At 46.2% G+C, this 25955-nt stretch overlaps 1 protein-coding gene and 1 long non-coding RNA gene across 7 annotated transcripts in view; one reads left to right on the top strand and one right to left on the bottom strand.

Moving 5' to 3' along the window:
- Nucleotides 1–25955, bottom strand: part of SLC39A11 (solute carrier family 39 member 11) — a 567426-nt gene that overhangs the window by 373940 nt on the left and 167531 nt on the right. The window lies entirely within an intron of this gene.
- Nucleotides 1–25955, top strand: part of LOC126939925 (uncharacterized) — a 598378-nt gene that overhangs the window by 506666 nt on the left and 65757 nt on the right. The window lies entirely within an intron of this gene.

The following is a 25955-nucleotide window of genomic DNA, read 5'->3' as shown; positions in this document are numbered from 1 at the left end:
GTGAGATCCCCCAGGCTGGTGTGATCTCAGCTCACTGCAACCTCCACCTCCCAGGTTCAAGCGATTCTCCTGTCTCAGCCTCCCGAGTAGCTGGGATTGCAGGTGTGCACCACCACACCCAACTAATTTTTGTATTTTTGGGTAGAGAAGAGGTTTCACTGTATTGGCCAGGCTGGTCTCAAGCTCCTGACCTCAGACAATCCGCCAACCTCTGCCTCGCAAAGTGCTAGGATTACAGGCATGAGCCATCATGCCCGGCCCACACACACAATGTTTTGTTAAGCCTGAACCCACAACTTGTGCAAATAAGAAACAGGACCAAAAAGTTATCCCCAGGAGCTTCCAAAGTTCCTGATATAAGGGAACTAACACACATTGAATACCTACTGCATGCCTGACTGTGTGTCTGATACTGTCTGCGTGTTATTTCATTTAACCCTCATGGCCACCCTCTCACAATTAATATGGAGGCTGCTCAAGTGTCTCTATGGTGCAGGGTGCCAGTCAGGATGGGCTGGGTTCTGCTGCAACAACAAAACACCCTCCTGTTCCATACGCAGGGGCTCTGCCCACTCCAGCCACCTAGGGACCTGCTGACACAGGCTCCATGTCAACACGTGGGTCTGTGATCACCACCTGAGTGACCTGGTCTTGTTACTTAGTGAGATGGGGCCTTCTTCATCTGTTCTCAGGCAAATATTTGAGCCTCAGTTTCCTCGTCTGTAAAATAAAATTACCGGCCAGGCACGGTGGCTTACGCCTGTAATCCCAGCACTTTGGGAGGCCAAGGCGGGCAGACCACTTGAGGTCAGGAGATCGAGACCAGCCTGGCCAACATGGTGAACTCACATCTTTACTAAAAATACAAAAAAAAAATTACTCGGGGGTGGTGGCGCGGGTCCGTAGTCCCAGCTACTCAGGAGGCTAAGGCAGAGGAATCACTTGAACCCAGGAGGCAGAGGCTGCAGTGAACCGAGATCGCGCTGCTGCACTCCAACCTCGGCAACAGAGCAAGACTCCAACACAAGAAATAAATAAAAATAAAATAATAATAATAATTAAATAAAATTATCAGTAGCACCTACCTCACAAGACAGTGCCTACAAAAAGCGTGGCGCTGTGCCTGAGACAGGACACACACTCCATGACTATGAGTGATTGTCACATGTCCCATACAGAAAAAAAAGCTCAGAAAATACTCAGACAGCCAGTATTCCAACACATGGATAAGGGTGGCATCCATGTGATGAGATTCAAAGTGGATTTTCCTTACCTGTTGGAGTTTCTATTCTCTACATTTCTTCTTAAAATGAGCATACATAATTTTCATCATCAGGAAAAAGGGCAACATATAAATACATCCAACATGAGAACACAAAACAAAGTTTTAAAAGAACTGGCCTTAAAGAATCTTCTAGATCAGGGGTTTATAAACGATGGACTGTGGGCCAAATCCAGCCAGTTTTGTACAGCCCATGAGCTAAGGATGTGTTTTACATTTTTAAAGGGTCTTGGAGAAGGGAAATGAAGGGGAAGGGAAAAGAGGGTGGGGAGGGGAGAGACAGCAACAGAGGCTGTGTGAGGCTACAAAGCCTAGAATATTTACTATCTGACCTTTTACAGAAAAAGTGTGATCACCCTGCTTTAGTTCACCCGACCACCTGAATCTTCAGACAGTAAGTACCCAAAGTCTTGGGTGCTTTACTTAGAATTCAGTTTGTAAACACACACACACACACACACACATGCACCCCTACAAAAATTATCAGGAACACAAAGACCCTTGATATAAAATCATGTAGATACAATTACCTGTCATCGTGCCACAGATAGTACATGACTGAGTCTCCTTTCCACCCAACCATTCACACATTTAGGAAGCGTTTATTGCGGTGGGAGTTGTTAGGGGAGAGATTAAGGGAGCCTCAGCATCTAGCATGTCCCAGGCACTGTTCTAAACCTCGAGAATTCAATGATGAATAAAGCTCCAGGCCGAACACTCACTCCTTCCCGCAGCAAATCAGTTTCAGGGCCCCTCCGTGTCAGGCTCTGTGCCAGGCACCAGGGATGCAGAGGCAAACAAGAACGATGACGCCACTGCCCAAGGAGCCTACAGCCCATCAGTGACGCGGGCAGCTAAGCAACCACGAAGCGCGGCACTCAGTCAAGGGGCCACAGAGAGATTCAAAACCAAGACACAGGGCCCGGCACGGCGGCTCACGCCTGTAATCTCAGAACTTTGGGAGGCTGAGGCGAGTGGATCATGAGGTCAGGAGTTCAAGACCAGCCCTGTCAACATGGTGAAACCCATCTCTACTAAAATCACAAAAATTAGCCGGGCGTGGTAGCAGGTGCCTGTAATCCCAGACACTCAGGAGTCTGAGGCAGGAGAATCACTTGAAACCGGAAGGCGGAGGTTGCAGTGAGCCAAGATTTCACCACTGCACTCCAGCCTGGTCAGCAAGAGTGAAACTCTGTCTCAAAAAAAAGCAAGACACAGCCAGACAGCCTCAGGTCAACGCCATCATCATTGACTAATGACAATGGCCAAAACCTGAAAGGGAAGGACTTGGCCTGGTGAAGGCAAAAAGAGGAAAGTGGTTCCTGACAGAGGGAGAACACGAGAAAAGGCTCAGAAAGAGAAACAGCGTGATGTGTGCTGAGAACCAGCTGCAGGAGCTGGTGGGTGGTTTGGGTGGTGGAGGACTGGCCTGAGCCCAAGCTAAGGAGGGAGGGAGGGGCCAGGAGGAGAACGGTGAAGTAAGTCCAAGCTAAAGGGAAAAAGAGGAAAAAGGCCTGGACTTGATGGGAAGATAGCAAAGGATTTTGGACATGGAATGACATGGTCAGAAACATTTGTGGTTGGGTCAGGAGCAGTGGTTCACACCTGTAATCCCAGCATGTTGGGAGGCCAAGCCAGGTAGATCACCTGAGTTTGGGAGTTCAAGACCAGCCTGACAAACATGGTGAAACACCGTCTCAACCAAAAATACAAAAATTAGCGGTGTGGTGGCATGAGCCTGTAGTCCCAGCTACTCAGGAGGCTGACACAGGAGAATCACTTGAACCCAGGGGGTGGAGGTTGCAGCAAGCCAAGATCAGAACATTGCACTCCAGCCTGGATGACAGAGTGAGACTCAGTCTCAAAAAAAAAAAGAAAAAGAAAAAGAAATATTTGTTGTTGGGTGTTTGTTTTTTTCTTTCTTTCTTTCTTTCTTTTTTGGAGATGGGGTCTTACTAAATTGTCCAGGCTAGCCTCAAACTCCTTGCTTTAAGCAATCCTCCAGCCTCACAGCCTCCCTAATAGCTGGGACTACAGGCACCTGTCACTGCACCCAGCAGAAACATATTTTTAATAAGATTATTCTGGCTATTTCCTCTGTAGCCTTGCAGAGTGAAGGCACTTAAAATGAAAGCTAGCCTGAGGCTCTACCCAAAACAACCACACTGCCCTGACCAGGCCGCTCCCTCTGCTCCTGCCAGCTGCCCAAGTGTCCCTCCAGCTCCTCCCATTCAGAGCTGAGCTTCACACATGTAGCTCCAGCAAGCTGTGGGCCAGATAAGCCTGGCTGCCGACCAGGTTCAACCTAATCAGGGGTTCCTGATTACACGGACACCAGGATATAGACCCAAAAGAACTGAAAACAGTGTTCAAACAAATCCTCGGTCACCCATCTTACTAGTAGTACTATTCACAACAGCCAAAAGGCAGAACCAGCCCAAATGTCCAGCAATGGATGAATGGAACACAGTATGGCATGCACACACACAATGGAATATTCTTCATCCTTAAAAAGCAATAACGTTCTTGGCTAGGCACAGTGGCTCACGCCTGTAATCCCAGCACTTTGGGAGGCTGAAGTGGAAGGATCGCTTGGACCCAGGAGTTCAAGACCAGCCTGGGCAACTAGTGAGACCCCGTCACTACAAAAAAAAAAAAAAAAAAAGCCAAGCGTGGCAGCACATGCCTGTAGTCCCAGCTACTCAGGAGGCTGAGGCAGGTGGATCACTTGAGTCTCAGGCCCTTAAGGCTGCAGTGAGCTGCCACTGAGATGCTGCACTCTAGCCTGGGTGACCTGAATGAAGTTTGATACATGCTACAGTATGAAGCAACCTTGAAAACACAATGCTAAATGAAAGAAATCAGACCCAAAAGGTCACATATTATAGGATTCCAGTAATATGAAATGTCCAGAATGGGTAAATCCACAAAAACAAAGTGGATTAGTGTTTGCCAGGAGGCAGAGAATAAGCAAAGAATGGGGAGATGGAGAGTGATGGCTTAATAGGCATGGGGTTTCCTTGGGGGGTGATGAAAATGTGTGGAATTTAGATAGCAGTGCTGGTTGCAGAAAATTATGAATGCACTAAATGTCACTGAAGTGTTCCGTTTAAAGTGGTTAATTTTATGTTATGTGAATTTCATCTCAATACATTTTTTTTATACTTTAAGTTCTAGGGTACACGTGCACAACGTGCAAGTTTGTTACATATGTATACATGTGCCATGTTGGTGTGCTGCACCCATTAACTCGTCATTTACATTAGGTATAACTCCTAATGCTATCCCTCCCCCCTCCCCCCTCCCCCCACCCCACGACAGGCCCCAGCGTGTGATGCTCCTCACTCTCTGTCCAAGTGTTCTCACTGAATACAACAACGTTTTTAAGGAGCCCAGGAGACGAGTGGGTTCTGGAGCCCTCTCCACTCCAAGGCGTCAGTACTCTTCCCCCAGATGTTACAGCTTCCCAGACTCCTGCTGTGCTGCTACCTGCCTTTCTGGACTGACTGTGGTTCTCTGACTAGAGGGAGCATCTAAGTCCCCTGGAGATCTAGTTCAAAATGCAGGTGCCTGGGCCTCACCCCAAGAGCTTCTGAGGCACAGAGTCTGGGGTGGGGTCCCGGTACCTGCATTTCGTTAGGTGATTCTGGTGCGGTCCAAAGTCTGCAATCAATACAACCAGACCCTTTCCCCCTTTTCATCTTCAGACTGCTCCTTAATCAACTGCAGGAAAATTCTTCTTTCCCTCTTTTCTTAGTCTTTTGCACTAGGAGAAGACTTGGGCTTCAAAAAGAAACAGGAAGATACTTGAATTATGGAGAATGAACCAAAACCCAGTAACTAAACAAAAATGAGTTATAGGTAGCCTTCGATCAAAGGTCACTAATCTTGGCTGAACGTCAGGGTCCTTATGGGAACGTTTTTAAAAGTACCTAGGCCGTACCATGGACACCATCAGTCAGAACCTCCAGAGGGAGGTCTAGATGTTAATATTTTTTCTAAAGCAACACAGGCAACTTCCCTGCTCTCCACCTCACCCTTTACTCAAAGGTCGTTCGAAAAATGCTTGTTGTAAATGGCAGTATGAGTCTCTAGCTTCTTAGACAAACATAATTATGAAAGTGAATAAGGCATGAAAAATCACATGACACAGGCAAATTCCAGATTAAGCTTTTCTTTTTGTCTCCTGCATGTTTAATGATCTGTGCTTCATGTTTGTAGGGCCAAAAAAGCGGTCAATTGCAAAGGGCATGGATCTGCTTCCAAAAAGTAACTCACATGTGTAAAGCACTTTCAACTTCGATGCCGTAAGGAGGAGTTTTCATAACAATGATCTCCTCTGATCTTCTCAACATCCCCGATTATTCTTTCATTGATTCATTCATCAAATACCTCCTGAGGACCTACTCTGTGTCGGGCACTGTGCTAGTGTACAGGACACTGCAGAGACATGAGCAGATCTGTCCGTACCCTTGTCCCCGCCTTCAGGCTCCCGGTCCACAGGCACACAGGTGATGACAGTCCAGGAAGGGAAGGGCCAGGACGAGGAAAGTACAAAATGAAACCAAGATATGGGGCAAATCTGGAAAGCCTTGTGGGGAAGAAATGCACAAGCTGCACCCCAAAGGGTAAGGAAGAGAGTCTGGCAAAACACTGCAGGGGTGGTGCCCCAGGCAGAGCTGGCACAAAGGCGGGGGGAGACAAGAAGGAAATCCAAAGGTATGGCAAAAGATCAGCAGGGAGGAAGCAGGCTGCAGAGGGCAGTTAGGGCCAGATTAGAAGGACTCTGGTAAGCACTCTATGGAAATAGAACTGTAATTGGAAGGCAGAGGAGCCCTTGACGGGGTTTCAGCTGGAAACATGATCAGACTCACAACCTGCGCGGGATACTCGGGCTTGTGGAAAATAATCTGGAGCGGGGAGATGAAGGTACCCTGAACAGAGAGGTCACCAGGGCACAAAGACAAAAGATCATGGGGACAAAAAAAGTAGAAAGAATGAATAAGACCTACTATATGATAGCACAACAGGGTGACTATAGTCAAAATAATTTAATTGTACTTTTGATTTTCTTAGTTTTTTTTTTTTGTTTTTTTTGTTTTTTTTGAGATGGAGTTTCACTCTTATTGCCCAGGCTGGAGTGATCTTGGCTCACTGCAAGTTTTGCCTTCTGGGTTCAAGCAATTCTCCTGCCTCAGCCTCTAAAGTAGCTGGAACTACAGGCACCTGCCACCATGCCCAGCTAGTTTTTATATTTTTGGTAGAGATGGGGTTTCACCATGTTGGCCAGGCTGGTCTCGAACTCCTGACCTCAGGCGATCCACATGCCTTGGCCTCCCAAAGTGATGGGATTACAGGTGTGAGCCACCGTGCCCAGCCCCAGTTGTACATTTTTAAATAACTGAAAGATGGCCAGGTGCAGTGGTTCACACCTATAATCCCAGCTCCTTGGGAGGCCGAGGTGTGTGGATAACCTGAAGGCAAGAGTTTGAGACCAGCCTGGCCAACATGGTGAAACCCCATCTCTACCAAAAATATAAAAACTAGCCGGACGGGGTGGCGGGCGCCTGTAGTCCCAGCTACTGGGGAGTCTGAGACAGAAGAATTGCTTGAACCCGGGAAGCAGAGGTTGCAGTGAGCCAAGATTATGCCACCGCACTCCATCCTGTGACAGAGCGAGACTCTGTCTCAAAAATAAAATAAAATAACTCAAAGAATATAATTGGATTATTTGTAACATAAAGGACAAATGCTTGAGGGGATAGATACCCCATTTTCCATGATGTGATCATTATACTTTACATGACTATATCAAAACATTTAATGTACCCCATATATACCTACTATGCATCCACAAAAATTAAAAAGTTGTTTAAACACAGGATCAGCTGAAGAAGTATTTAAATCAGGGAGCAGCAAACTATTTCTGCAAAGGGTCAGATAGTATTTTTTTTTTCTTTTTTAACGTTTATCTTAGAATGGGGGGTACGTGTGCAGGTTTGTTACAAAGGTATATTGTGTGATGCTAACGTTAGGAGTAGGATTGAACCTGTCACCCAGGTAGTGAGCACAGTACCCAATAGGTAGTTCTGCAGCCCCTGTCCCCCTTCTCTCCCCTCTCCAGTAGTCCCCAGTGACTACTGTTCCCATCCTTATGACCATGTGTACCCAATGTTTGTTTATTTATGTATATATGCATTTATTTGTTTATTTATTTATTTATTTAGAGACACAGTCTCACTCTGTAACCCAGGCTGGAGTGCAGTAGCACAATCTTGGCTCACTGCAGTCTCCACCTCCCAGGTTCAAGCGATTCTCCTGTCTCAGCCTCTGGAGTAGCTGAGACTGCAGGTGCGAGCCACCAGGCCTGACTCATTTTTATATTTTTAGTAGAGACGGGATTTTACCATGTTGGCCAGGCTGGTCTCGAACTCATGACCTCAGGTGATCCACCTGCCTCGGCCTCCCAAAATGCTGGGATTACAGGCGTGAAACCACCGTGCCTGGCCCTTATTTTATTTTTTTGAGACAGTCTTGCTGTCACCCAGGCTGGAGTGCAGTGCGCGATCTCAGCTCACTGCAATTTCCACCTACTGGGTTCAAGCAATTCTCCTGCCTCAGCCTCCTGAGTAGCTGGGACTACAGGCGTGCACCATCACACCTAGCTAATTTTTATATCTTTAGTAGAGATGCGGTTTCACCATATTGATCAGGCTGGTCTCGAACTCCTGACCTCAGGTGATCCACCCACCTCAGCCTCCCAAAGTGTGGGGATTACAGGCGTGAGCCTCCGCACTCGGCCCCAGTATTTAGCTTCCACTTATAAGTGAGAACATGCGGTACTTGGTTTTCTGTTTTTGTGTTCAATCACAAACATCGCAGCTACTCGGTTCTGCTGCTGTGTCGCAAAAGCAGCTGCAGAGGATTCCACAGTCCATAAATGAACGGGTGCCGCTGACTTGGCCCTCAGGCTGTACTTTGCCAGCCCTCCCTCTAAAGCACGCTTGTTCAACCCATGGCCCACGGGCAGCAGGCGGCCCAGGACGGCTTTGAATGTGATGCAATATATATTCATAAACTTTCTTAAAACATTATGAGATTTTGTGATTTTGTTGTTGTTGTTATTTAGCTCATCAGCTATCGTTAGTATTTGTTCATGTATTTTATGTGGCCCAAGGAAGCCAAAAGATTGGACGCACTTGCTTTAAAGGATCACATCCACACAGTTTTGGGGCCGATGAGGGGATAATGAAAGGAGACAGCAGGGCATCAGAGGAGACAGGAGGAGAGCAGGCATTGTCACCAATGACTCATAAATCAGGAATCTAAAATGCAGAGAGGCCCAGCGATTTGATGGAGGGCAGTCACACCCAAGCCTCAATGTAAATTCTCTTAGCAGTGCCCCCTGCTGTGCCTTGGCAATCGTAAATAAATCAGACGTGAACCCACCACACACCCTCACATATCTGAGTTGCTTACTTTGGCCACCCCAGCCGTCAACCCGTTCCCTTAACCCATCCTCTGCAGAGTCCACTCCGTCTCGTATAAACACAGAACGCATCCAAATCAACTTTGTGCCTCCTGGGGCCTCAGCCTCCTGCTGAGGAAGAGTCTAACGCTATCCCGTCCTGAAGTCCTTTCAGTTTATAATGAGATGATCAGTTGACCTCGACCCAGCATGTCTGGGGAGGAACATGTTGCTGGGAACATTCAGTTCTCACTCCCTATCCTGGTGCAATTAACCCATCAGATCTGTCCTGTTAGAAATCAATCAGCTGAGTAACTATCAAAAACTAGATAGGGACACAGTGCCTCATGCCTATAATCCCAGCACTTTGAGAGGCCAAGGCGGAAGAACTGCTTGAGCCCAGGAGCTCAAGACCAACCTGGGCAATGTAACAAGACCCTGTCTCTACAAAAAATGATAAAGAATCAGTCGCTTGTGGTAACATGAGCTGTATTCTGGCTATTCAAGAGACTGAAACAAGAGGATCGTGTGAGGCTAGAAGTTCAAGGCTGCAGTGAACTGTGATCGTGCCACTGCACTCCAGTTTGGATGACAAAGTGAGACCCTTTCTCAAAAAACCATGCGGATGGGCAGATAAAAGCAGACTGGAGCCCACGTTGCTCCACCAAGTCCCAGAGGGCCAGCTTTTGAGGCCCTTGTCTTTGCTCCTAGTGTCATCTGACCCTATGGCTGCATGTTTCTCTTGCCTCTGGATTGGACATAAGCCCCTGGCCAGCCTTCAGCAGTTTCCTATCTCATGTATTCGTGTGTGACATCTTCCCCTCCTGTTCAGGGCTCTCCCAATGCTGTCTCTGTAACTCCAACCTCCGTCCCTCCCCTGAGCCACTGGTTCATACTCCCAACTTCCTAGAGCCATCTCAACTCAGGTACCTCGCTGTCAACCTGAACTCAACACATGCACAGTCTATCAGTCAGTGCTTGTTGAATTCATGTTTCTCCAATTAACTGTATTCCCTTCCAAGCCCATCTATCCCTCCCAAATACTGAGTTTCCATCCTATTCTGGCATGGCCTCAAAGCCACTGAAGTCTGAAACCTTGGTATTGCCCTGTACTGTTTTTTCTTCCTCCATATATCCACTCATCTGATCTTCTGCATGGCTCCTTCTTTTAAATGTCTCTCCAACATGCCTTCCTTTCCATTTTCATCATCTCGGGCCCTCCCTGCCTTTGGGAATATTGCATTCATCTCTAGTTAGTCCCTGGGCCTTTGGTTTCTCACTCTTCCAAATTATTCTATTATCTGGTGCCAGATTAATCTACAAAAACACCACTGGATAATGTCACAACCTATGCAAAAATCCCAAATTTCTCTCTGATCCCAAGCTCAAGGAATAACACCTCACATTAGCATATATCGTTTATAATTTGGAATATTTCAATATACCCTGTATGCCATCCGATTCTCCCCCATAACTTGTCCTTAACAAATTGCCACGTGGAACAGCACTTCTACAACAAGGAGGAGATTATTTTTATTTTTAATATTTTTTTGAGACAGGGTCTTGCTCTGTCACCCAGGCTGGAGTACAGTGGTGGGATCTCAGCTCACTGCAACCTCCAACACCAGGTTCAAGCAATTCTCGTGCCTCGGCCTCCCAAGTAGCTGGGATTACAGATGCACACCACCATGCCTAGCTATTTTTTGTATTTTGACTAGAGATGGGTTTTCACCATATTGGCCAGGCTGGTCTTGAACTGCTGACCTCAGGTGATCTGCCTGCTTTGGCCTTCCAAAGTACTGGGATTACAGGTGTGAGCCACCACACCCAGCCAGGAAGGAGATGAGAGCAAAATGAAAAGAATGAGGAATGACGGTGCTTTCCCATCTTAGAATATGACATCATTAACTAAGGTCAACAGAGTCCAAAGAGGAGAATATAGCCATTTTGGACAGCTGGGCGCTGTCCAGCTCTAACACCAAGATGCTTTCAGACCTTGGGAAGGTGGTAACTTCTCCAGGTCTCAGTTTTACTATCTGAATCATGGGTTAATAGTCACTATTCTGCCTATATGCTTTCCTGAAGGAAAAATACAGTACTAGATATGACAATATGTCCAGTTTTAGCATGAACACTGTTGTAAAAATCCCCTATATCATGTTTCTCACAGGGAGGTCCATGGATTATCTACATCAGAATCTCCTAGACACTTGATAAAAGTAAAGATTTCTGGGTTCCACTCCAGTTCTCCTAAATGAGACTCTCAGGGTGAAGAAGCATCAGAAAGTTGATTTTTTTTTTTTTTTTGAGACAAAGTCTCGCTCTGTTGCCCACACTAGAGTGCAGTGACATGATCTCGGCTCACTGCCACCTCCCCCTCCCAAGTTCAAGTGATTCTCCTGCCTCAGCCTCCCGAGTAGCTGGGATGACAGACACACACCACCACATTCTGCTAAGTTTTGTATTTTTAGCAAAGACAGGGTTTCTTCATGTTGACCAGACTGGTCTTGAACTCCTGATCTCAGGTGATCTACCTGCCTCAGCCTCCCAAAGTGCTGGTATTATAGGCGTGAGCCACCACACCTGGCCAGAAAGTTGTATTTTAAAAAGCAAATCACTCCGATGCACACAAAAGCTTCAGGATACAAAATCTCCCAGAAAGCACCTAATTGCATTGTTACAAAGAAGTGATTTGCTAAATGTAAGCAGTCCCCCTGAAGTGGAGAAGAGTTAAGGCAGCTGTGGCAATATTTCAGAACCAATGAACCAAAGTTGAATCTAGACGCCTTCCCACGAGGGTCAGCCTTCAGTTGATTCCCTGAATCAGCCAGTGTCCTGGCTCTCTGTGTGTAGGGTTTTCATCCACTTATGCTGATTCTGCCATCTGAAGCAACACTCCATTACATATTACGACCAAGAGACTCTAGCTCCTCACTTGTGCACCTGCTAATTAAAAGAAATGCCAGTGGCCTGAATGCAGCAAAGATTCTAGAAGCAGGTATCAGTCAACTTCTGCAAGGAGAAGTATAGAAACTTTTGCTCAGAAACACATGTAGCTTCTTCTTAAAATGATCTTACAAGTTAAATCGCCTTCATTTAGAAGGCAAAGTGGATTGGAGGGCAGAGAAAAATGAGGGGAAAAAACAAGGCCAAAAACACCCGCAAAGAATCTGGAGCAAGTGTTTCCAATTAATTCCATTGTGCCTTCCTATTTTAGTCTTGGTGGAGTAATAAGTAAAATACTATGAAGCTAAGTGAAATACATAAAGCAACTATTTTCAGGGACTAGACAATAGACTATGCAGGGCTGTGATCCTTGCAAGAAGGAAAACATGCAAAGGGTGCTCCACATTCACCTGAACACTGGGGGCAGGGAGGGACTTTCCAAACTGTAGCATTTCTTTATGCTACAGTATGCAGAAAAAGATTGAAATTCGGGACTGCTGGTGAGGCCTGGTGGCTCACATCTGGAATCCCAGCACTCTGGGAGTCTGAGGCGGGTGGATTATCTGAGGTTAGGAGTTCGAGACCAGCCTGGGCATCATGGTGAAACCCCCGTCTCTACTAAAGATACAAAATTAGCTGGGCGTGGTGGTACACGCCCGTAATCCCAGCTACTTGGGAGGCTGAGGAGGGAGAATCACTTGAACCTGGGAGGCGGAGGTTGCGGTGAGCCGAGATTAAGCCACTGCACTCCAGCCTGGGCAATATACACTTTGTCTCAAAAATAAAATAAAATAAAATAAAATAAAATTCAGGACTGCTGACACAGCTGTAATTTGCAGAGTAGGATACCACAGAGGAGGACACTGCACAAAGAAGAAATCTCAGAAATATGCAAAGGGGTATCCATGAGTTGCTGACTAAATACTAAGCTATGCATGTGCAAAAGAAAATGCTATGAGGCCTGGAAGAGAGAATTCTTTCTAAGGGACTGTGAGATGAATGGAGATTCCAGAGGTCATATGGTGCTAGAAGATAAAATTCTAACTAGTCTCAGCAAGGAAATCTCACTGTACACCCCAGTCATTCAGTTGAGACCCTAAAGATCCTCTTTGAGGGCAGAGCTATTCTAGGCCTCGAGTAAAAGCTACTCTATATCCATCCTAGCAAAGCTGAAAACCAAGCCTTTATAGGATCAAGTGGAACCACCAGTGAATTATCTGCCTGTCAGAATAAAATCCATCACTCTTTAAGATGACTAAATCTAGTCTCTTAACAACAGACCACTGACAATGTCCAATACACAGTTAAAAATTACTAGACATTTGGCCATGTGCAGTGGCTCAAGCTTGTAATCCAGGCACTTTGCGAGACCAAGGTGGGAACATTACCTGAGGTGAGGAGTTCGAGACCAGCCTGGCCAACATGGAAAAACCCTATCTCTACTAAATTACAAAAATTATCCAGGCATGATGGCGGGCTCCTATAATCCCAGTTACTCAGAAGGCTAAGGCAGGAGAATCACTTGAACCTAGGAGTCCGAGGTTGAAGTGAGCTAAGATCACACCGTTGCACTTCAGCCTGGGCGACAGAGCAAGACTCCATCTCAAAAAATAACAATAAAATAAAAATAAAATAAATCAATCTATAGACCCAAGAAGCACAATTAACCACAAAAATAGGGCTACTGTAGTCCTCGGATAAACGGTATCCATCCCAACAAAGCCTAAAACCAAGACTTGGGAGTCTCAAGCATATTAACTGTCTGCCATGACAACACTCAAACTTCTTTAAGAAAAGACAACAAAATAGAGATTCTCAACAACACAGGAATTACCATGTCCAGCATACAATAAAAAAATTACTAGACGAGAAGAAACAAGAAAATGTTACTAATCACTGGGAGGAAAAAAAACAAGAAAGATAAACATAAATAAAACCACACAAAGGCATATCAGAGTCAAAATGCTAAAAACTAATGATAAAGTCTTAGGAGCAGCCAGAGAAAAAGTCACATTACATATAGGAGAAAAAATGCTGACTTCTCATCAGAAACAACACAAGCCAGAGGACCGTAGAATCTCATCTTCAAAGTCCTCAAAGCAAAAAAACTGTTAACCTAGAATTCTATATCCAGTGAAAATATTCTTTAAATAATGAAGGCAAAATTAAAATGTATTCAGATAAATAAAAGCTAACAGAATTTGTCACTAGCAGGCCTAAGCTATAATGAATATTAAAAGCAGTTCTCCAGATGGAAGAAAAATAATGTTAGATAAAAATATGGGTCTACTGATGACTAGCACTGAAAATGGTACATATATGGAAAAGTCAAGGCTGAGAAAATATAAAGAAATGTATTCACACAAATAAAAGCTAAGAGAATTTGTCACTAGCAGGCCTAAGCTATAATGAATATTAAAAGTAGTTCTCCAGATAGAAAAAAAATAATACTAGATAAAAATATGGGTCTATTGAGGACTGTCACTGAAAAGCACTGAAAATGGTAAATATATGGAAAACTCAAGGCTGAGAAAATATAAAGACTTTTTTTCATTTAAAAATTTCTTTTACAGACAACTGATTGTTAAAGCAGATACAGCAACGTACTAAAGATTTATGCCATATGAAGAAATAAAATGTATGAAAAAATAATACAATGAACCAAAGAGGGATAAATAGACGTATAGTGCTATAAGGCTCTTACATCACACATGAAGTGTTAATTCAAGATAGACTATGATAAGACAATTACAAGGTAGACTATGATGGACCATTACAATATTAATTCAAGGTAGACTACAATAAGTTAAGGAAACTATAATCTCTACAGCAACCTGCAAACATAACACAAAGAGATACATCTTTAAATCTAGTAAAGAAACTAAAACGGAATACTAAAAACTATTTTATTAACCCAAAGAAGGGCAGGAAAGAAGGTACCAAAGACCAAAATAAAACAGACGGGATAAATAGAAAATAAATGGTAAGATGGTAGGCATGGACCCAATCACATCAGTAATTATATCAAATATAAATTGACTGAACATTCCAATTAAGAGACTGAGATCCTTGGAGTAGATGAAAAAGTAAAACCCAAGTTTATGTTGTTTATCAAATATAAAGACTCAGGTAAAGGCACAGAAATGGAAAAAGATATACCAAGCAAACACTAATAAAATGAAACTGGGGTAGCTATATTAATATCAGAACAAAGTAAACTTCAGGACGAAAAGTATTATGCCTTAATTTCACTGAGAATAAAAGTGAAGAATCACACTCCTTTTCCTTCTATCTAGAAAGGTGTCCATTTAGAGTTATGTTTGGAAAATTTTCACCACATTCAAAGCCCTTTATGTCCTGAAGACGATGGGACAGAATGTCCTCTCATTCTTTATATCAGGTGTTACAAACTGAGTATCTGTGTCCCCTCAAAAAAAATTCAATTGTTGGAGCACTAGCCCCCAATGTGATGGGAAGCTTTTGAAGGTAATTAGGGTTAGATGAGGTCATGAGAATGGGACCCTCATAATAGGATTAGCATCCTTGTAAGAAGAGACATCAGAGAGCTCGCCCTCTCTCATTCTCTCTACCATGTGAGGACACAACAAGAAGGTGGCCATCTGCAAGACAGAAAGAGAGCCCTCACCAGGAACCAAATCTGCCAGCACCTTGATATTTTTCTGTTCTTTAAGCCAGACTTGGGTATTTTGTTATGGCAGCCCAAGCCAATTAAGATAGCCGGAACCCACTTAGCTGGTGTCTGCCTTAACTTTTACATGGAGCAGTATTTCTAAAGGAAACCAAATGACATCTGAAAAGAACTTCTGCTTCAGCCATGCTGTTCATGACCTCCCCAGGGGTCCATGTGGGAGAGAACAATGCTCTTGGGTTTCTGGGGGGTTCTTTTTGGGGTTTTTTTTGTTGTTTGTTTTTTGTTTTTGAGATGGAGTCTTGCTCTATCGCCCAGCCTGGAGTCAGTGGTGCGATCTCGGCTTACTGCAACCTCTGCCTCCCGGGTTCAAGCGATTCTCCTGCCCCAGCCTCCCGAGTAGCTGGGGCTACAGGTGCATGACACCACACCTGGCTAATTTTTGTACTTTTAGTAGAGACAGGGTTTTACCATACTGGCCAGGCTGGTCTTGAACTCCTGACCTTGTGATCTGCCTGCCTTGGCCTCCCAAAGTGCTGAGATTACAGGCATGAGCCACCATGCCCAGCCATGAGAGAACAATGCTTTTGTTCTTCCGATGCTTTTAACAGGACTCCTTCCCTCCCATGAATTGGCCAAACTACATCTCCATTCCCAAACTTCACTTCTCATTACTTCCCTGACACCAGCCGGAACTGTTTATCTAACTGTCCTAGAACTTTGGTTCCCGAGCCTGGGGACCTGCATCAACACTACCAGCACCACAATCAATCCCAGAGGAGACGGACCACACAGGCATGACCAGGACCTGCTCTATGGAGCACCCAGCTAGAGGTATGGCTATAAGCAAGACAGACACGGACCCAGCCACCTTTGCCAAGAAGAAAGGATCCAGTGAAGATCAGATGCACACTCAGTTCCTTTACTTTTTTTTTTTTTTTAAGACATAGTCTCGCTCTGTCACCCAGGCTGGAGTGCAGTGGTGCAATCTTGGCTCACTACAACCTCCGCCTCCTGGGTTCAAGTGATTCTCGTGCCTCAGCCCTACCCAAGTAGCTGGGATTACAAGCAGGCACCACTGTGTCCAGCTAATTTTTGTATTTTTAGTGCAGATGGGGTTTCACCATGTTGGCCAGGCTGGTCATGAATTCCTGCCCGCCTCTGCCTCCCAAAGTGCTGGGATTACCAGCGTGAGCAACTGCGCCCAGCCTCTTTCCACTTTCATACTCATAATCATCTTTGCCACCCTCGGCTATTGACTGGTTCAATAGACTTCCACGGTGGCTTCTGGGCATTTTTCATAAACATGTGGCCAGGCTCAAGAGACAGCAAGAAGGGACAGGTATCCAGTTACAACTTGATGGCCTAACAAATGAAAAGGTGTTCTACGCATGGAGAAGGAAATCTAAGTCCTAGAAGGTTCCAACCAAGCCTGTCTGTACTCAAGAATCCCCACCACTCTTAGACCAAGAACAAGAACCATTCCATGTTTGAGGAGTTCTCCTTAGCAAGCCAGCCTATGCAGTGCATGTGTGCGTACGTGTGCGTGTTCATGCCGGAACCACGGGGTCCTCCAGGAATAGATATCAACAACAGAGGTGGGTTTCTGAACCCTGGTCAAAAGCTAGAGAGCAGGCATAGTTGAAATGCTCTGTGCCACTGACTGCAAAGCCACAGATACTTTTCCTGCAGCCTCAATGAGCAAGGACTGTGTACACAGCTAACACACACGGGCATACGAATATATAGAACAGTATATTCACCAGCTGCCTTAGAAAACCAAGAGAGCAATATGGCAAGAAAGAGGGAATTCATGGCATGCATTCCCAAGGCCTAAATGCACACTTGCAGGCATCCACGGAATGCTCAAAACTGCTGTCTTATCTAAGAATCAGCCAGCAGGCCAAGTGCGGTGGCTCATGCCTGTAATCCAGCACTTTGAGGGGCCAAGGCAGGCGAATCACCTGAGGTCAGGAGTTCGAGATCAGCCTGGCCAACATGGCGAAACCTGGTCTCTACTAAAAATACAAAAACTAGCCAGGCATGGTGGTGCACACCTATAATACCAGCTACTCAGGAGGCTGACGCAGGAGAATCGCTTGAACCTGGGAGGCGAAGGCTGCAGTGAGCCGAGACTACGCCATTGCACTCCAGTCTGGAAGACAAGAGCGAAACTCCATCTCAAAAAAAAATAAAAGAATCAGCAAGCCCACCATACTAGGAAATTGCCTCCATCCCCTTTTTAGCCCCTCTGCATGCCAACAGGACCCAAAACAACATCTGAGCATCTTCCTAAAAGTCACGGGAAGCTGTGGAAAGCCTCTAAAGGCAGAAGAAACAAGGCTAATCACAGCTTCCAGTTGCACCTGGGAATACATTTGGGACCCAGGAGAGCCTGAATGCCAGTTCTCTCCAACCTTCGCACTCTGAAAGGCCTTCAGCTTCAGTGTGTCAATAGCCACCCTGTGCATTAAATTATCCTGTCTCTTTCATTAAAAAAAAAAAAAAAAAAAAAAAAAAAAAAAAAAAAAAAACTCAGTTTTCCTTTACCAGTGAACCCTTCTGAACAATAAGCTTTCACAACACTCCCTGAGTCCAGAATCATCAGGCATTGCTTCCATTACTGCAGGCTCACGGGTTTCCTCCCTCAGAAACTGAAGTATTAATTGGCACTGTGTATTTCTTAGCCTGCCGTGCCCCTCAGGGCATAGCCAGCCAGCCAGCCCACTGTTCCAGTGTGAGGGAAGTGGCCTCTGGTCCAGAACACCCAGTGCTCCACTAATAGCTGAGCTCCCGCCACTCCACCGTCTTTCAATCTCAGTGCCTTTAAAAAAAAAAAAGAACAGAAAAAAGAAAAAAAAGGTGTTGTCATGGGCTGAATTGTGCCCCCCAAAATCCATGTGTCGAAGCTCTAACCCCCTATACTTTAGAATGTGACTGTATTTAGAGATAGGGCCAGTAGAAAATCACTGCTTTAAACTGAAGGTGGGCCAGGTGCCATGGCTAATGCCTGTAATCCCAACACTTTGGGAGTCCAAGGTGGGAGGACTGCTTGAGCCCGAGAGTTGAAAATGTGTCCAATCAAAATGGTGCTGTTTGGGTGGGACTTGGTCCAATGTGACTGGTGTCTTCATGGAAAGAGGAAAGCTGGACACATGAAGAAACACCAGGGATGTGAGCACAGAGGCAAGACTGTGTGAGGACACGCAGGAAAGGCAGTCATCTGCAAGCCAAGGGGAGAGGCCTCAGAAGAAACCAACCCTGCCGATACCTTGGCCTTGGACTTCCAGCCTCCAGAGCTGTGACAAAATAAATTTCTATTGTTTAAGCCAACCCTATATGTGGTATTTTGCTATGGCAGCCCCAGCGAAATAATACAGATGTATAGATAATGAAGCAAAAGGTTTGACTGCAGAACTGCCACCTTCTTTGTCCTGGGGTTGCCCAATCCACCCTATCTGCCAGCCTCTTCGGATGGCACAATTGTGTCCCCACACTGGAAGGATCTGCTATTGCCACAGAGGCTCTCTACAGCCAGGCAGAAATTTCAACCGTAGCTCAACCCCAGGATGCAGCCTACAGCGTGAAGTAGAGTTGCCCATCTGGAGCCTCAACAAAGTATAAGAAAGCACAATCCTAAAACTGGGGCAGAAGGCCACTGTTCAGTGTCCCTACGAAACGAGTCAGGCTTACTTGACAATATCAGGCTTACTGTAGAGACTCTCAGGTGGCTGCTGCTGAAGTTTGTCCTTTTTGTTTTCTGTGAGATATTATTTTCATTTCTCCTTTTTAATTCCCTCTCTAAGATACTCTTTCATGAACTAGAATCAGAATGCTAAAGATGAAGGGGATCTACGAAGGAGAAATAAATACATGCAAACACGCCTCTGGGAGGAAAACTGCCTCTTGGAACATCTGTCACTTCTAAGACAGTTGTCACATTTGGTCTCTCAGTAGCAGCTCCAGCCAGCCAAATACTGATACCAGTAAAAGTTGTGTACATTTTTTTTTTCTTTTTGAGGCAAAGTCTTGCTATGCCGCCCAGGCTGGGTGCAGCGGCGTGATCTTGGCTCGCTGAAGCCTCCGCCTCTTAGGTTCAAGGGATTCTCCTGCCTTAGCCTCCTGAGTACCTGGGATTGCAGACATACAACACCACGTCCAGTTATTTTTATTTTTTATTTTTTGTATTTTTTTTGTATTTTTGTATTTTTGGTAGAGACAGGGTTTCGCCATGTTGGCCAGGCTGGTCTCGAACTCCTGATCTCAACTGATCCACCCACCTCGGCCTCCCAAAATGCTGAGATTACAGGCATGAGCTACCACGCTTGGCCAAAACTGGGTGCATATTTAAAGTACACGCGCACGCTGTTCATTTAAGCTTCACTAGAGGCATCTTCTTTGCCATCACAATGAGAACTAAAATAAACTGAACGTGGTTGAGGACTCAGATAAATTAAGGCAGGAACTGAGAAGAGGGTGATTGATCCCTGCTTGCTAGCCTCCCCCGCCCTCCTGGAGCCCGTCTGGGCAGGACTGTTGGCCAAGTCCACGTCGAGGAGACAGGCTTAGGGTCACAGGCACCTATTACCTACTTGGGCAGCCTCCTCAAGATGTCGAATACCAAGAGAGGGAGAGGAGGGGGAGGGGAGCACACATTTCCCAGGAAAAAGTCTGCCAAGATGCAAACCAAGCTGCGAAAAGCAAGCAGCAACAACACAGACAGTATGTTGCCATTTGTTTTTCAGAAAACATGAAACAAAATTCCATTTCCAGATGTACATGCAAACATATGTAAAAGCACAGAGAAGTCTAACTACTCAACCACGGAGAGATGGCTGAGCAAATGAACTGGATGACTAAATGCTGCATAGGTATTAAAATACCATCGATAAAACTCATTTCAAATTTTAAAATAACACAAAGAGAATGCACAGACTGATTCCAACTGTGTAAAAATGTATGCTTGCACATATACAAGAAAAGAAGATCGAAATGGAGGCAGGGTTCCTACTGCTATAAAGTCGATTTAAAGTATTCTCAAACAATACAAGCAAATTGGAAAAGTATTTATATTTCAATCATTAAAAAACATAGTATCATTGGTTTTCTTTAAGAAAGGAAAAGGGGCTGGGCGTGGTGGCTCAAGCCTGTAATTCCAGCATTTTGGGAGGCTGAGGCAGGCATCCGCCTGCCTGAGGTCAGGAGTTTGAGACCAGCCTCGCCAACATGCTGAAACGCTGTCTCCACTAAAAATACAAAAATTAGCCAGGTGTGGTGGCAGGTGCCTATAATCCCAGCTACTCAAGAAGCTCAGGCAGGAGAATAATTTGAACCCAGGAGGTGGAGGTCCCAGTGAGCCAAGATCGAGCAACTGCACTCCAGCCTGGGCCACAGAGGGAGATCCACCTCGGAAGAGAGAGAGAAAAGGGGAGGGGAGGGGAGGGGAGGGGGGAGGGGAGGGGAGGGGAGGGGAGGGGGAGGGGAGGGGAGGAGAGGAGAAGAGAAAAGAGAGAAGAGACAAGAGAGGAGAGAGAAGAGAGAAGAGGAGAGAGAAGAGAGAAGAGAAGAGGAGAGAAGAGGGGAGAGAAGAGAGAAGAGAAGAGGAGAGAAGAGGACAGGAGAGAAAAGGAGAGAAGAGGAAGGGAAAAGCCGGCCATGGTGGCTCACACTTGTAACACCAGCACTTTGAGAGCCTGAGGCAAGTAAATTACCTGAGTCAGGAGTTTGAGACCAGCCATGGTGAAACCCCATCTCTACTAAAAATACAAAACTAGCCAGGCATGGTTGTGTATGCCTGTAATCCCAGATACTTGGGAGGCTGAGGCAGGAGAATCGCTTGAACCCAGGAGGCAGAGGTTGCAGTGAGTGGGATCGCACCATTGCACTCCAGCCTGGACAACAAGAGAGAAACTACGTCTCGAGAGAAAGAAAGAAAGACGGACGGACGGACGGACGGACGGAAGGAAGGAAGGAAGGAAGGAAGGAAGGAAGGAAGGAAGGAAAGAAAGAAAAGGAAGGGAAACACTAGGATGATACCCGCTAAACTGGTAACAATGTTTAACTGGTTGATCTGAGGGAAAGATAAAAGTAGGAGAAGCGTTTTCACATAAAATTTCTACAAAACTGTTTTATAATGAGATTTTTGTATTGTATTGATGTGACACTAACATGACTAAAAAGAAAGAACTGATCTTAGGGACATACACACGACCCTCCTCCCCACCCTACCCATCAACCCACCAGGAGAAAAATCACTGTTTTAAACTGAAGGCTGGCCAGGTGTGGTAGCTCACACCTATAATCCCAACACTTAGAGAGGGAGGCCAAAGTAGGAGGATTGCATCAGCTCAGGAGTTCAAGACTAGCCTGGGCAACATAGGGAGACCCCTGTGTCTACCAAAAAAATTAAAAATTAGTCGGGCATGGTAGCACACGCCTGTGGTTCCAGCTATTCAGGAAGCTGAGGTAGAAAGATCACTTGATCCTGGGAGGTCAAGGCTACAGTAAGCCGCGATCATGCCACCGCACTCCAGCCTGGGCAACAGAGCAAGACCCTGTCTCAAATAATAACAATAATAAACTGAAGATGACAGTTTCCCACATACTGCTATCCCTTAACTTCACATAGAAGCACAATTGCAAAATTAGAAACATGTCAATGTCTCCAAACAGCTGTTCAATGTCCAGTCTGTTTCTGTCTAGAACCATCCTAAGGGGAGCATGGGCTCCGATTGGTCCTGAAAGCATTTTCCATCATCTGACCCCTCAACAGCTCTTCCCAGGCCCAGCAGGCTGCATCTTCCTTGCCCACCCCCTTTTTTTCTCCCCTTTCATTAAGACGCCATTTGGCAAAGTCTCTGTAAATCCCTGTCAGTTCATTTCCCATTAACAGTTACCACAGAACTTCTCTGCTTTATTCCCAGATAAATAATTGAAAATAAACACCCAGTTTGGAGAGGAACTTGATGCATCTGAAGTTAACAAAGCCACAATGGCTTCGAACCTGACAGGCTCTTCTGAGTAATGCCCTTTCCGTGAGCAATATTTTGCTTTGCCTCCGACAGGGGGACAAATAAATCTGAAAGGCCGAAGGAACAGAAACGGAGTTAAAGAACACAGTCATGTGTTAACGATTCCCTTCCCACCAACCCAAGAGTGTGAAACCCTTCATGTCCCAAACACATAACCAGGGTTGGTGGCTCTGATGCTCCCAGGCACTGGGGCCTGTGCTTGAATGGTCACAGGCAAGGGTCAAATCAGGGCACTGCCGCAGAATCCCTCAAGCCACATCGCTGCCCTTTCCAGACTTCTCCATCTCCTTATTTCTCCGGGTAAAATAACACAGACACTGACCCACTTCCTTTCACCCCAACAAACTCCAAGCAGACATGTCCCCGGGGGACAGAAAGGAGACCCTGAGGTTTTCTGCAGACAGGCCCCCTACATCCTGGGGCCTGTCGCAAAGGGTGAGAGCCCCTTGGTCGGAATCCCAGCCAAAGCCTTTTGCTCTGCCTTCATTCTGCTCCTGGGGCCATCTGCTGAATGGTGGGGCTCCATCATCAGGGGAACGAATCGGGAACTGAAATGATCTGGGGCCGAATTTACCCACAAAACTTCCCACAGCCTCAAAAGCCACTGGTTCATAGATCCCAAAGAGAGCAAACATCCTGAACACAAATTCTAACCCCGCTCCTCCCCTGTTAGACTCCAAACCCTGTGGGTGCTCAGTCGATGTTGGCCAAACGCAAGGACTCAAGATCAAAACCCATTAACTCCGACTCCACAGAGCATCTTCGATAGATCCAAGCTGCTGCCCTTTTCAGGTTTGGGGAGCAAATTAATAGTGAAACCAAAGGAAACCTTTGGCCAGCCTCAGAGTGAAGGTCAACAGACTGTTTCCAAGCACAACTCTTTCGACAACATTTGTATTCACGGACTGTAGCAATCATAAGTAATTCTCATCCATGTATGAGACCTTCTAAGACAAATTCCCCCTCTCACATCGACAGCAAGAATTCATTTCTTTTTAAATCTCCTAGAACAGATGTTTACTGTCAGGCTGATCTTTCTGCCAAGTAGTGAGGTTCTGGGCATTTGCGGTGATGATCTCCCTTTCTGAGCTCTTGCAACCCCTCCCCAGACATTCAACAGCTGCTCCCAAACCATTCCTGATTCTATCTAGGGCTTCTCTGGGATCTCCTCCATATTCAAAGCATATATTAGAACAAATATGAACCAAAAGATTCAAAAACAAAATACTGCTGCAGCCGGGCACGGTGGCTCATGCCTGTAATCCCAGCACTTTGGGAGGCTGAGGCAGGAGGATCACTTGAGGTCAGGAGTTCAAGACCAGCCTGGCCAACATGGTGAAACCCCATCTCGACTAAAAATACAAAAATTAGCCGGGTGTGGTGGCAGGCCCCTGTAATCCCAGCTACTCGGGATTACAACCTGGGAGGTGGAGGTTGCAGTGAGCCGAGATGGTGTCACTGAACTCTGGCCGGGTGACAGAACAAGACTCTGTCTCAAAAAAAAAAAAGATTGAGTGGCCGTGTCTGTCTCTGTCCCCTGGACAGTTGGCTTCCTTACTGCCGACTATGTCTGTGTGGTAGTGGCTTCCAGCGGCCCTCAATGCCGGCTGCCATATTCTGATCTCAAGGCCACCCTGGTTTTGTGTGAACTTGTTGTTGGAGTATATTCTGCTTGCCCTGGCAAGTGACCAGTGGCTTTAACCCCTGAGCAGCAGGCAAAGATCTGGCTCAGCAGCTCTGCACGGCCCCTGCTGGATCCCATTCTGCTCTCCTCTCATGCACCCAACTGGGCTTCCAAGACAGCCTCTTGGAAAGGACTCTGCAATCCTGGTGGGTCTTGCTATGTTACTGGGGAGCGGGGGTGGTGGGGTGGTATCAGAAGTATTTGGTCAGCTGTCTGAATGTAGGGGTTTTCTCTGGGCAGTGTAAACAGTCATTGGCTAATTTGTACTATGCAGCAGTATTTTTTTGTTTTTTGAGACGGAGTCTCACTCTGTCATCCTGGCTGGAGTGCAATGGTGTGATCTTGGCTCACTGCAACCTCCGCCTCCTGGGTTCAAGTGATTCTCGTGCCTCAGCCTCCCGAGTAGCTGGGATTACAGGCGTGCACCACCACACCCGGCTAATTTTTGTATTTTTAGTAGAGATGGGGTTTCACCATGTTGCCCAGGCTGGTCTCAAACTCCTGACCTCAGGTGATCTGCCCACCTCAGACTCCCAAAGTGCTGGGATTACAGGTGTGAGCCACCGCATCCAGCCATGCCACTCAATCTTTTAATGACAAAAAAATGACACATGGTCTTTAAGACAGTGGTCCCCAACCTTTTTGGCACCAAGGACTGGTTTTGTGGAAGACAGTTTTTCCACGGACTGGGGTCGGGGTGGGGGGTTTGGGATGAAACTGTTCCACCTCAGATCATCAGCCATTCGTTAGATTCTCTTAAGGAACACACAGCCTGGATCCCTCACACGCGCAGCTCGCAGCAGGGTTTGCGCTCCGTTGAGAATCGAACGCCACCGCTGATCTGACAGGAGGCGGAGCTCAGAAGATAAAGGTCACTTGGCAGCTGGCTGCTCGCCTGCTATGCAGCCCAGTTCCTAACCAGCCATAGACCAGTACTGGTCCTCGGTCTGGGGGCTGGGGACCTCTGCTTTAAGACAGTATCACAGCCGTCCAACATCACATTCAGCTGTCTGATCCAAAGAACAGTTCTTCCATAACACAAGGAATCCATTTGTCATTAGCCTAGGATCCAGAGGCATAGCTCCTACGAATTGTTATAGTTACAGAATCACCCATCGTTCCTTCTCTTTCTCCACTTGGGAACTTAAGGAGAAAAGAAAACGGGAAGGCAGGGAAGAGAACTTCAACCTTCCTACCTCCCGGGGTACATGACCGCTGACTCCAGTGAGTCTGACTTAATCCTGTCTCACCGTGATCCAGCAGGAGAAATGGACTTTGACCCATTTCTCTCCATAGAGTTCTCCCTGCACCATTTCCCTTTCTAGGGAAGCAGAGAATTCAGGCACCAGTTTGGGGGTGCTTCTGCCATCTCTAGAACTTGTCGGGCCCAGTGTCTGGTAAGGCTGTCTCATGCTGTTATGATCTTCGACCCTTTTCCTTTACTGACAGCGGTGCACGCAGATGACAGGGCTTTAGCCAATGGCTTGCGGTTCCCATTGCCTGAGCTGGCCCCAGCTCTCTCAGCTCGGCAATCACAGCCACGCGCCAGGCTGTGGTTCACACGGTGCTTCTCCATGAGCAAATACATGCTCGTTCCCAAACCCAACTGTCCAGCCCTATGCCAGTAAAAAAGCCTGAAATCTCTGGCTTATCCCCAATTCCAGTGCATTTTTACATGTTTTAAATTTTACTATGCAGTCCCTTGGGGGAGTTATTCTCAAATTAAAGGATGGAAAACTAGAGCTCAGGATATACAATCAGCAAACGGCAGGTGGGAGCTCCAGCCCAGACCCCTGCTGCACAGACCCCCGCCTCACCCTCCTGTCAGTCCTCATGATGTGATCCATTGTCGAAGGCCTAATGCTACAGGTTGAGAGGTGGGGGTGGGGTATCAT

The sequence above is a fragment of the Macaca thibetana genome, chromosome 16 (assembly GCF_024542745.1).
Source record: "Macaca thibetana thibetana isolate TM-01 chromosome 16, ASM2454274v1, whole genome shotgun sequence".
Taxonomy (NCBI): domain Eukaryota; kingdom Metazoa; phylum Chordata; class Mammalia; order Primates; family Cercopithecidae; genus Macaca; species Macaca thibetana.
Note: the sequence above shows the minus strand (reverse complement) of the source record. Positions and strands in the feature narration are given on the sequence as shown.